Source organism: Silurus meridionalis, chromosome 12 (assembly GCF_014805685.1).
Source record: "Silurus meridionalis isolate SWU-2019-XX chromosome 12, ASM1480568v1, whole genome shotgun sequence".
Taxonomy (NCBI): domain Eukaryota; kingdom Metazoa; phylum Chordata; class Actinopteri; order Siluriformes; family Siluridae; genus Silurus; species Silurus meridionalis.
Genome location: NC_060895.1, coordinates 16,149,187 through 16,161,948, shown reverse-complemented (window position 1 = coordinate 16,161,948; position 12,762 = coordinate 16,149,187).

Below are 12,762 nucleotides of genomic sequence, written 5' to 3'. Positions count from 1 at the left end.
ATGTCAGACCCTATAGTATTTCAAGAACTAGGGGAAAGATCCAGCTCTTCACTTTCTAGCTAGTTTAAACCTGCCAGTTGTTTCCATTGTTACAGCAAGTGTCTGTATATAAGGCAGTGTATTATATCAATTACTTGTTCCTCTTCAGTTACCACATTATTCTGGTCATGGTTGCAGTGCTGAGGAGTTTGTTTAGTCTCCGCCTCCATTAAGTGCATTTTTTAAATTAATATTATTATTAATATTATTATAAATAAACTATAAACATATACTGCAATGCCAGGGGCACTGTGGATACTCACTCCATGCTGGATTTGTTTTATTTGTTTTATGTCCAGCTTCAAGAATTTCTCTTAAAAAAAGAAAATCCTGACAATTCCACATATCGAGGGAGTGAATGAATAAAGGATGGAAGGAATGAAGACATTTGTTAAAGTCTGCTGAAATAAGTAGAACAGTTAAGTAGATCATATCTTTAGACAATTAAATGTAAAACACACATGCACACACTCTTAAATACTGTATAAATCGAATATGGTCTAACAAATTTAAACTAATTAAATCTTTCCATTGATTGAATTCTATTAAATCAAAGTGATCAAATCAAAATTATTTTATTTGAAATTGAACTAAACCGTGACTTAAGAAATCAAGGTATGTACCAAACAGTGAATTTTGTGTACAATTGCACCCCTAATATATATATATATATATATATATATATATATATATATATATATATATATATATATATATATATATATATATATATATATGCATGTATATACATGAGTGCTAGCAGCTTTGCTTTAGAGGTCACAGAAGCGGAAGGTCCGCTTGTCAGTGCTCAGACCATATGCTGAACACTGCAACAAGTCGGTTTGCATGGCCGTCATCCCAGAAGGAAGCTGGCTCACAAGAAAACACACAAACAGTTTGCTGAAGGCAACCTGCCCAAGAGCATGACTTACTACAACCATGTCCTGTTGGCTGATGAGACTAAGATAGACTTCTTAGGCTCAGATGGTGTCCGGCATGTGTGGCAAAGCCCCGGTGAGGAGTACAAAGAAAATTGTATCTTGATTACAGTCAAGCATGGTGGTGGTAGCATCATGGTCAGGGGCTGCATAAATGCTGCTGGTACTATATATATATATATATATATATATATATATATATATATATATATATATATATATATATATATATATATACAGGTCCATCTCAATAAATTTGAAGTTTTCAGTAATTCAACTCAAATTGTGAAACTCATGTATTAAATAAATTCACTGCACACAGACTGAGGTAATTTAAGTCTTTGGTTCTTTTAAATGTGATGATTTTGGGTCACATTTACCAAAAATCCACTAATCTCGACAAATTATAATACTTCATTATCCAATCAAAAAAATGTTTAGTGAATTGTTGGCCTTCTGGAAAGTATGTTCATTGACTGTATATGTTCTAAATACATGGTAGGGGCTCCTTTTGCTTTAATTACTGCCTCAATTTGGCATGGCATGGAGGTGATCAGTCTGTGGCACTGCTGGGGTGGTATGAAAGTCCAGGGTTCTTTGGCAGTGGCCTTCAGCTTATCTGCATCTTTTGGTCTCTTGTTTCTCAATTTCCTCTTGTCAATACCCCATAGATTCTCTGGGTTTCAGTTTGCTGGCCAGTCAAGCACACCGACACCATGGTCATTTAACCAACTTTTGGTGTTTTTGGCAGTGTGGGCAGGTGCCAAATCTTGCTGGAAAATGAAATCAGCATCTCCATAAAGCTGGTCAGCAGTGGGACGCATGAAGTGCTCTAAAACTGCTTGGTAAATGGGTGCAGTGACTTTGGTTTTTAAAAAACACAGTGGACCAACATCAGCAGATGACTTTGCACCCCAAATCATAACAGACTGTGGAAACGTTACACTGGACTTCAAGCAACTTGGACTATGAGCTTTTCCACCCTTTCTCCAGACTTTAGGACCTTGGTTTCCAAATGAAATACAACTGGGTTTCCAAATGAAATACCACTAGTCAACAGTCCAGTTCTTCTTCTCATTAGCCCAGGTAAGACGCATCTGACGTTTTCTGTGGTCCAGGAGTGGCTTAACAAGAGGATTACGACAACTGTAGCCAAATTCCTTGACACGTCTATGTGTGGTGGCTCTTGATGCCTTGACCTCAACCTCAGTCCATTCCTTGTAAAGTTCACAAAATCTTCTTGAATCGATTATACTTGACAAGCCTTTCAAGCCTGCGGTTTCCTCTCTTGGCTGTGCATCTTTTTCTTCCACACTTTTTCCTTCCACTCAACTTTCTGTTAACATGCTTAGATACAGCACTCTGAACAGCCAGCTTCTTCGACAATGAATGTTTGTGGCTTACCGTCCCTGTGAAGGGTGTCAATGATTGGTAGGTTTTTGTTAAATGTGAGCCAAAATCATCACAATTAAAATAACCAAAGACTTAAACTACTTCAGTCTGTGCGCATTGAAGTTATTTAACACATGAGTTTCACAATTTTAGATGAATTACTGAAAAAAAATTACTTTTCCACAACATTCTAGTATATTGAGATGCACCTGTGTATATATACAGTATATGGCATCTCATTCCACAATTAGTACCTATTTTGCTGATATAATAACCTCTACTATTCTAGGAAGATGCACTAGGTGCAAGGACTGGTTTATGGTGAGGAGGTCTGGGGTGCTTGTGTTATAGTGTTATTACACATCAATACTTGATGGCATTTTTAAGATTTAAAAAACATCCAATATTAAAGTGGGCTTACCTGGGCTTACCTGGGCGATGTCAAAAATACAAGCTCCATATTTTAAAAGTTACTTATAGGATATGACTTAAGATATTACATTTAAAAAAGAAACATATGAGTTACTAATGTGCTATATGAGGCAGGATATGAGTATTGAAAGTACTGACTATCCAGCTATAATCTAAAAAATGTCCTGAGGCAGACTTTATCAATATTTGCCATTGTATTCCACAGTGCTGTTAACTCTTAAGTGTTCTTTAATTTTTATTTTCTTATTTATAGGGACTTGATGTATGTTAGATATAGTAAAAAACAATTGAAAGCAACTAAAGACAATTGCATAAATTTGACATCATTTAACATTTTATAAGGATATGTTTATTCTGTATAACATTTACAAAAATGGTCTACAGTTTCAATGCTTAGTAAATACCAATAAATTTTCCATCACATAACAGACTTCAGGATAGATGGGTTTGCACTTTTTGGTTTCTCAGTAATATGACAAACTGGAATAGGTGAGGATAGGCTGAATAGATGCTATAACATATGTGATTTAATTGTAATTGTAAATGGGTAAATTTGGTCGAGTTGGAAACTGCTACAGTGTAAGTGGTATGAAACAATTCAGGTCATCCCACTATTGAAAAATAATCAACTTTATTTTAATTTTTTATTTTTATAGGCAAACTTCAGATAGGAAGTAAAATACATGCTCAAACCTTCAGAGAGAGAGAGAGAGAGCGAGAGAGCGAGAGAGAGAGAAAGAGGAAATGGCAGTGCAGGATCTATATGATATTGGGCTAGGGGGTCAGTAGATCAGTGGGTATGGGACAGGCCAAGCCATGTCCACTGTTGGAAAGAATGCTTTCACCTCCTTACACTCACTCATCGCTATCTGATCCTCTGCAGGCTTTTTTGTCCCAGTGATGACTTATTGGCTGGAAACTGCATGACTCCTCCAACCTCCCCTCAGGCCCTCCTCTAAAGACACACAAACACAAACACACTCACAAATCTACTTTCCGTTCCTCGCACCATGCTCCACTGCCCTCAGGGAGAAGGGCTGATCGGGTCAGAGAGCCAACACAAAGCACAGGTTCTGAAAAGATGTTCTCGCCGCTTTGGCAACACAAATCTGAGTCACACTCGCTTGCTTACATGGGCCATCTGAATAGAACTGCAAAGTGAAGAACAAGCATGACACTGAGCTTGGGAGCGGAAATAGACATCCCATAAATTACCATGAGTGTTTTACATTGAAGAGAGCACAGCTATAACAACAGCAATGCACTTCAATCACATTTGTGCAGTGTTTACTTCAATCAATCGTGCCAAAAATGCTTTTACATCTCAGCCATGCATGAAAGATTGTGAAAGGAAAGGAAGAGGAGGATCGGCTGCAGGAATACAACCCTACTGACAGTATACATCCTTTAAACACTGTTTATGCAAAGTGAACAAAGCCAACAGTTCATCCTAATTCAGCTTTATTCTGTTAGCACTTTTACTAGAAGGCATTGCCATAAAATAGGTAAACAAAAAAGTTGAGATATAACCCTTAATTACAACTTATATACTCTCTAATACCCTAATATTTTAAAGCTGATGTCTGAGACCTCCATGTATGTATATGTGTCTACTATTATAGAGTATATATTTAAAAAAATATTCTGTATATTTCATGTAGGCTGCATTTTGACTGCACTTAATTTTTTATTTCTGTCAAAGTCCAGGACCAAGTACAAGGCAAATACACACTACAGCACTCTGAATATAAATAATACAAAATGCTCAATATTGAGAAGTGGCTGCTGTGTCACATAGCAACTGTGAAATTAATTGCTTCTAACACAAAAACAAAAAATGCAAGCTTTAGGGCACACACCTGCTCTGTTTTCTTACCATATTGCTGACCAGGGACAACATGCATAACCTGTTGACTAATTTACTGGTGTGCAAACTATGTTTAAGAATTAAAGAATTAGAAAGAAAAAAAAAAAAAAAATCTCATTTAAAACCATCCATCATCTTCTCGTATCCTTCTAACAAGTACTGACTGAGTGACTGGATGTGACTTGTCGAAGAATCTGAGGATAACGTCATGCGTTTGGATGTCAGGAGTTTGTGCAAGGCAAAGATCAAGTTGCAAATATGTGCAAAAAAGTACAGTACATTTCTCCACCTGCGGCATGCAGGGTAAAGCTGTCACTGAATTCATTTCAGGACATTGCATGCTTCCAATTTCTTGAAATTTGAGGAGGAGCGGGCCACTTTATACGGAGACGGTAATGTCATTGATTTCTTAGCGCTTTAGAAGAGTAGTAAAAACCTCTCAAAACATTTGTGTCAACAAGAATTTAAATTAAATTTAAAATGATTAAACATGACCTTGTATAAATTAGTGTAAAAACAAGACTCTTTTTCCCTATAAAATAAATGAAAAATATATGGTGAGAATCCACAAGCAGGAATGCCCTTGTTAGTTTTTCCATTTGAGAATTTTTTTCTTTTTTTTTTCTTTCTCTTAATGCCTGTGCTTCACACCTGTCTGTCAGTAAGCCTGTAAATTAGCCCCTGATTCTGGGGAATTATACTTTAATTATGAGATTAGTGAAGCATCATTCATCCATTCATTCATCTTTTGTAACCAGTTTATCTTGATCAGGGTCCCTGTGGATCTGGAGCCTTTTCTGAGAACACCAAGCAGAAAAAACACCCTACATTGCATGCCAGTCCATTACAGGCCATTGCACACACTTACTCGCAACTAAGGTCAATCAGAGAGCCACCAATTGGACTACTGCCATGTTTTGAGGAGGTTTGTGGAAACTGAAGATCCCAGAGGGAATCCATACAGACACAGAGGGGAACGTGTGAAACCTCACAACTTGAGATTGAACTGGGAAATGTTGAGCTGTGAGGCGGTAGGACCCCTATGCAGGGAGCATCCTGTGCAAATGATCCACTTCCTTAATTCAAGGAATCTTCTAAGGCATACAACACTGCTGAGAAAATAATGGGGCCCTAAAAATGCAATGCATTTTTTTATTAAGGTTTATTAACCTTGCTAATTACCTTTCCATACTACATTAAACAACATTAATTACCTAGAACATACAGACTTATTAACTGGACTGCATACAACATTGGTGCAAACTAAACAGTACATATAGGTAATACAGTACAATGGGACAATAACACAATAACATTACACAGTACTAAATCTGTAATAAAGTGCAAATAAATTGATAATCCTAAATACTGTATGTGTAAACATTTATTGATTTAGCAGCAGTTATTACTGCAAAAATTGTAGTGAAGTTGTTTTGAGTGTGTGTGTGTGTGTGTGTGTGTGTGTGTGTGTGTGTTCGTGCGCATGTGTGTGCATGTGTGTGTTATCATTTTCTGCAAAACTGCACACTATTGGCTCATTAATATTGATTAAAAGTTGTACGTTTAAATCCCTTCCAATGTTGCATCTATGAACAAGCATCTTATCTGTCAATTGCTTCAGAGGCACCATAAGATGTTGACCCTGTGCTGACCCCAGCTCCTTTTATCCAAAAAAATATGTCCTCCTCTGGATTGCAAAAGTGTATATTTAAAAAACAGAACAGTGTGTACGTGCTGCCTGTGATAGCTGTGTTTGAGTGTGTTTGGGCAGGTGTGTTATTGTGAGGAATTGAGTTTGCTCAGAGGTGGTTGGCTGTGTGTGTGCGTGTGTGTGTGTGTGTGTGTGTGTGTGTGTGTGTGTGTGTGTGTGTGTGTGTGTGTGTGTGTGTGTGTGTGTGTGTGTGTGTGTGTGTGTGTATACACAAGTCTCTGCTTGAGGCAGCACGTGTGGAAACAGTTGACCTCATGGTTAGATTATGAGATAACACTGCTGAGGACGCTGCGAATGACTTCAGAAATAAATGGGATTCGACTTAGACTTGGATTTTGCTGCATTATTTTTATAAGATGGACATTTTTATTTCTCCTGAACTATTTCAAAAAAATATATTTTATTATATTGTGCTAAACAAACATATGTGCCCAGAATTCAAAACTTCAAAGGCTGCAAGAGTGGTTTAGATTTTTTTTTTTTAAAGGAATGTAGTGTGTAGTTTTCTGCACAAAATGCAACATATTATGATGAAATGTTATAAACATCTACCTAAGGAACCTAGTCTTTTATAACTAGGGTTATGTAGCTTAATAAATCATGTGTTTCACATATTTCACATATATATATATATATATATATATATATATATATATATATATATATATATATTCCAACAATGTATTTTTATTTACTTTTAAATGAATTATATGTGCTCCTGTAAAACACACAATGAGATAAATTATTGTTAATAACTAAGCTAACAATTTTCTGAGGTATTTAATACTTAGTTACATAGTTAACAGAATGTAAACCAAATATTATATCACAAAGAACAGCAGAGTTATAGTGTTTGTCTCAGGAAACTGTTAATCTGTGCTGGTTTTTCTCATTCTTATTTGTACAAGTAATTGCTAGAAATAAACCAAGAGCAGGTTGGTGGAAAATATTTGTAAATCCCCCCCCCCAAAAAACAACACTTTTTATTTGACTCAGTCACATTGATTTTGGAAATTATTTAGGATTTGACATGTATAATACCTGAGACATGCTTGATATGTGAAGCGAATAGACTTAGACACGCTTCTACTTGCAAAGTGATGACTTGTTGACACTACTGTCAGATAGTATCAAAGGGTGTGAAGTTTGATGCTTCTGTTCACGTTGGTAAATTCAACACTGAAGTGTTTCACAATGCCACTGTGACTGCAGTGTAGACTGTTAGCTTATTTCGAGCATTTATTTCTGGAAAGATGTAAAATATTTTGCCAATATTGAAATTAAGCTTGGATTTAGAGAGAAATTTGCAAAAAACTGGTTTAAAAATGTTATAATAAATGATAACTAAAACAATATTCAAGGTATTGATATGCCTTGATATGATTTGTGTGGTAATAGTTATAAAAAGCATGTGCTGTATTATTATTTTTATTCAATGCAATGTGATTTTCTGCAAAATTGATGTCTATGGGGTGTTTTTATAGAGTTTTTTGAAGTGTGAGCTGTTGGTTTATCTTCACTGTGCTGCTTGCGTAATCAGGTCTTTGCTACACTAAACAGACCACTCCAGATTATCTCAACACTACGTGCCTCTTTGTCAGATACTTTTATGGGACATTTCACACACACACACACACACACACACACACACACACACACACACACACACACACACACACACACGCACACACACACACACACTTTCTAAACGAATGTAATGGCTCCAGCATGTTTCTGCAAAATTGACCATAAAGGTGAAACGTGGTGTGTGCTTGCGTGTGTGAGAAAGAGAGAGAGAGAGAGAGAGAGAGAGAGAGAGAGAGAGAGAGAGAGAGAGAGAGAGGAAATGTGAGATTCACTATACTGCTGATATCGTCTCTCCACACTAATGATGTCATTGTGCCCCAGGTGCAGCCCACCTGGACTACATGCTCAGGCTGCATGTTTGGACTCGGAGCAGAACCCCCCCAACCCCTGTTTTCCCACAAATTGCCCACACACTCGGCTGTTACCTTCAAAGGCCTGCTAATGTCCTCTCCCCCCTTAATCTTTCCTTTTTCCTCTCCTTTTTTGAACCAGGAGATGACTACAGCATTTATGTCTGTGAGCACTGTTGCTATTATTATTAATAATAGTGATCACGGAAATGTCATCATGCAGGTCTATCATTTAGAGCAAGGAAAGCATTGGTGGTGTGTATGAAGTGTGTGTAGTGGGCGTGCGCCTCACTCTTCATGTACCTTTCTGTCCCAATTTACCAATGTGTTGCCAACTATTCGTAATTACCCTGCATTACCTCACTGTTTGGCAAGTATATATAGTAAGATTCAGGTAACTAATATCACAAATTATAATGTTGCAGTGTATAAGAAATTTGTCATTACATTTTTTAGTTAAGGCTGCATGCAATATATGTCATCATAAAATGTCATATTTAGAAAGCAGGCTGGCTTTAAACAGATTCAACTGGCCAGGGGGACATTTAGCCCAGAAAACACAAATTTAATCTGTCAATCTACATAAGATTTAAGGCTATAAGGCTGTGCAGAAAAAGAATCCACACACATTAAGAGTCCTATGGCATACTTACAGTGTCTATAATCAATTTTGTAATGTGGCTATTTACGGTAGTTATTTTATAGTTTAAACCTTGACTGTATACACCTCATTAATAATAAAATTATACATTTTAATAAAACTAGTGGACTTTGATTAGGTATGTGGAGCATTTAAAACATCGAAACATCCTGTAAATAAATATAATTGTACATATTTGCAAAATGAATCTGTCTCCAGCATAGGGAAGTATGTTAGGGTTAGGGTTCATTTTAAATAAATATTTTTTAGACTAAGTTCTAGAAGAATTATATAAAATTGTATGATAAAAATTGTAAAATAAATCTTTTTTTGAATATATATATAAAAACCCCAAATCTGTAACGATTGTTTCTTGTGTGTTATCTTGAGATGCTTCATCGTCAATATAATCATTCATCCTATAATTTAAAACATATTACTAGGAAATTTACCAAATGATAACCTTAAGTTTAAAACATTCCTTTTGTCCTTTAATCCAAAACGTTTAAATGTCAGGCTGTGTATGACAATCTCACCAACTGCATAGTTGCTGTTTCATCCAGATTCAGTTCAAACACATCCCATTGATATTCCTTTTGTTCTGCTTGTGGCACTGTAGTCCGTTTTCTCTGTGAAAGGCTCCTTCTATACTGAGTGACACAGTGGTCCGAAATCCTGCTTTTAATTAAATCCTGAAAGCCATAGGCACTAACCTGGGGGCTAGATTAACATGGTCTCTTCACCCTAAGAGCTTTTGCTGATGTGCAGAGAAATGTTGAAAGGATAATAGAAAGGAGAGAACTATCATTATGACTTGGGAAGGGTTGATGTGCCCTTTCTGACCTTTGCAAAAGGTTATCATTTTGAGCTCTTCTCTTTTTGGCCATTTTAGGTGTGGATGTCCCACACCCACCAAAGGCAGCTAAACACACGTGCACTATTAGAGGTTACTCAGATTAAAAGACTTGGACCAGATGCCCATTTACCTTTCGAGTGTCCAGTAATTATGCCCTGTAGTGACTCAGTGTTAGGTAAATTTGAGAGGGGAAAGAATAATAATGTAAAAAAAGTTTTTCCACCCTTTTATATGTTTCGTTTTGGCTTGAAATAATTTCAATATATTTACTAACAATGTTACCATTGTTTTAGTAAAAGCTTAACACTGGACAGAAGGCTTTTATGCCCTGGTTTTAATTACCACATACTGTGCATGATAGGTACTATGGAGTGTCTTGAGGAACAAACAGGTGGGTTATAAAGAAAAGAATATATATATATATATATATATATATATATATATATATATATATATATATATATATATATATATATATAATTATTACGTCTTACAGTTTAGGGTGCACTTACACAAGCTTGCTGTCTTTGCTGCCTTCAGAATTGTTAATACAACATTAAGGGAACTCTCCAGTGTTCTTCAGCTTGTGTTTAACTTTTAAATAATTCAAACCATCTACATGGGTTTAACACCTGGCCTTCAACTTCCATTATATGTCAATGCCTTTCTTTCTTTTTCAGGATAAGGAAACATGATAAACACATGAGAATCCCTTTAAGTTCATTGTGAAGATTAAAAAATGTTCCTTAAAATTAACCTTTTGCAAAAAATAATGTGAATTTTGCTCTAAAACCCAGTTCATTTATATAAATATAAAAAGCACGTTTTCTTTTACATCAAAACTGACTTTTTCAGGGTCATTCATTATATCGTCACTTTGATCACAATTATGCACAAGTTCAAAGCTCATATTTGGCAGATATTTTCTGTATTAAATCTGATGAACAGCAAAGATTTTGGCACATGAATTCTGTATCTAGGTGGAGAACATACAAAAGCCTGATTTAAAGGAAGCGCAAAGCAAGAATTTGTATGGGATAAAGTATCTGAGCCCCTGGGACATTAATCTTATCAACATTTTCAGAGAGGTGAGGCTGGAGTAATTGATTAGCAGGCTGCTTTGTATTTTTCGTGTTATGGTGACAGGAGGGTCAGAGCTTATTTTGTGGCTTATGCCTGCAGGCATGCTGATTCAGCTTCTGCCACTTGGGAAACTATTCAAAGTTTGGCGACCAACCAGGAGAATCAAGTCTATTAATCAGCACTCACATATACACCCTGCTGAGCCTGTCCCTTCACCTCATTTAAGCTGATCCTGTGAGTAGGTCCTAAAAAATTCATTTCCTCAGTTATTCATAATCACATATACAAACAGCACAATATTATTCCCAGTTTCCATTTGCTCTCTCTTGTGCAACCTAAAGGAATGATTATGCAATAAACTATCAGGCAAAACAAACCAATAAAAATATTTGGTTTACAGTCATCACACTGAGTGAGCAATTATGGATAAATCGTTTGGTTTTACCCGTGAGCAATCTTACAAAAGTGGCAAAGCCTTTGTGTCACATTGCGAACTCTCAAAATCCAGCCTCCTGAAAGCTGGGGCAACTTAATTACACAGACCCACACACAAACTCACAATACATAATGGTGTACCTACACAAGCACTAATCACTATTTACTATTGTATAACATTTAAATTAATACCTTCCTGTATCTACTCCTAGACTGGCTTCCAAAAAATAATCATGTAAGTTGAAGAGCAATCTTTAATTAAACTGATAAGAACTGACAAAAATTTCAGGCAACTGGAACAGTCAACAATACAAGTGTGTCAACGAAAAGCCACACCTGGTATAACAAAAGAGTCTGAAACAGTCTGTAAGTGTTTGTTAGTGCTAAGCCCATTATTCATGGGAAAAAATCCTCTCGTCTCTAGCATCCCATAGTGTTCCTTATACTCCACTGTATATAACTATAGGATCAAACACCCTGTATCCATGTTCTTGCATGTGTGACAATGACTCACTGCTTTTTCACAGTTACCAGGTGCCTGTTGTTTTCTATGCAGATTACTGATGCAATACTTTGGTAAAGGAATCCAGACCAACTCAGAGATCAACCAGAGATTTGTGAAGCCATTTCTGTTTATAAATATATATATATTGGTTTGGTCACCTTCTCATTCAAAGAGTTTTCTTTATTTTCATGACTATGAAAATTGTAGAGTCACACTGAAGGCATCAAGGGCTATTTGACCAAGAAGGAGAGTGATGGGGTGCTGCCAGATGACCTGGCCTCCACAGTCACGGACCTGAACCCAATCGAGATGGTTTAGGGGTGAGCTGGACCGCAGAGTGAAGGCAAAAGGGCCAACAAGTGCCAAGCATCTCTCGGGGAACTCCTCCAAGACTGTTGGAAGACCATTTCAGGTGACTACTTCTTGAAGCTCATCAAGAGAATGCCAAGAGTGTGCAAAGCAGTAATCAAAGCAAAAGGTGGCTACTTTGAAGAACCTAGAATATGACATTTTTAGTTGTTTCACACTTTTTGTTATGTATATAATTCATATATAATTCCACATGTGTTAATTCATAGTTTTGATGCCTTCAGTGTGAATCTACAATTTTCTACAAATTTATATATATATAATTTGTATATATAATTCCACTGTATATATATATATATATATATATATATATATATATATATATATATATATATATATATATATATATACAGTGGAACCGCTTATCTCGCCTTCGGTTAACTCGACAACCCTATTAAGTCGACGTTTTTGAAGTGGAACCGCCAAATTCTCGCTTTGTCTAAGCATTTTTTTATCGGTTATGTCGACTTTTTTTATGTCGCCCGAACCCTGATATCTCGAGCACAAGGGGGGAAAAATTTGCCATTTAACGTCGGTTATCTCGATCGGCACTGTGCA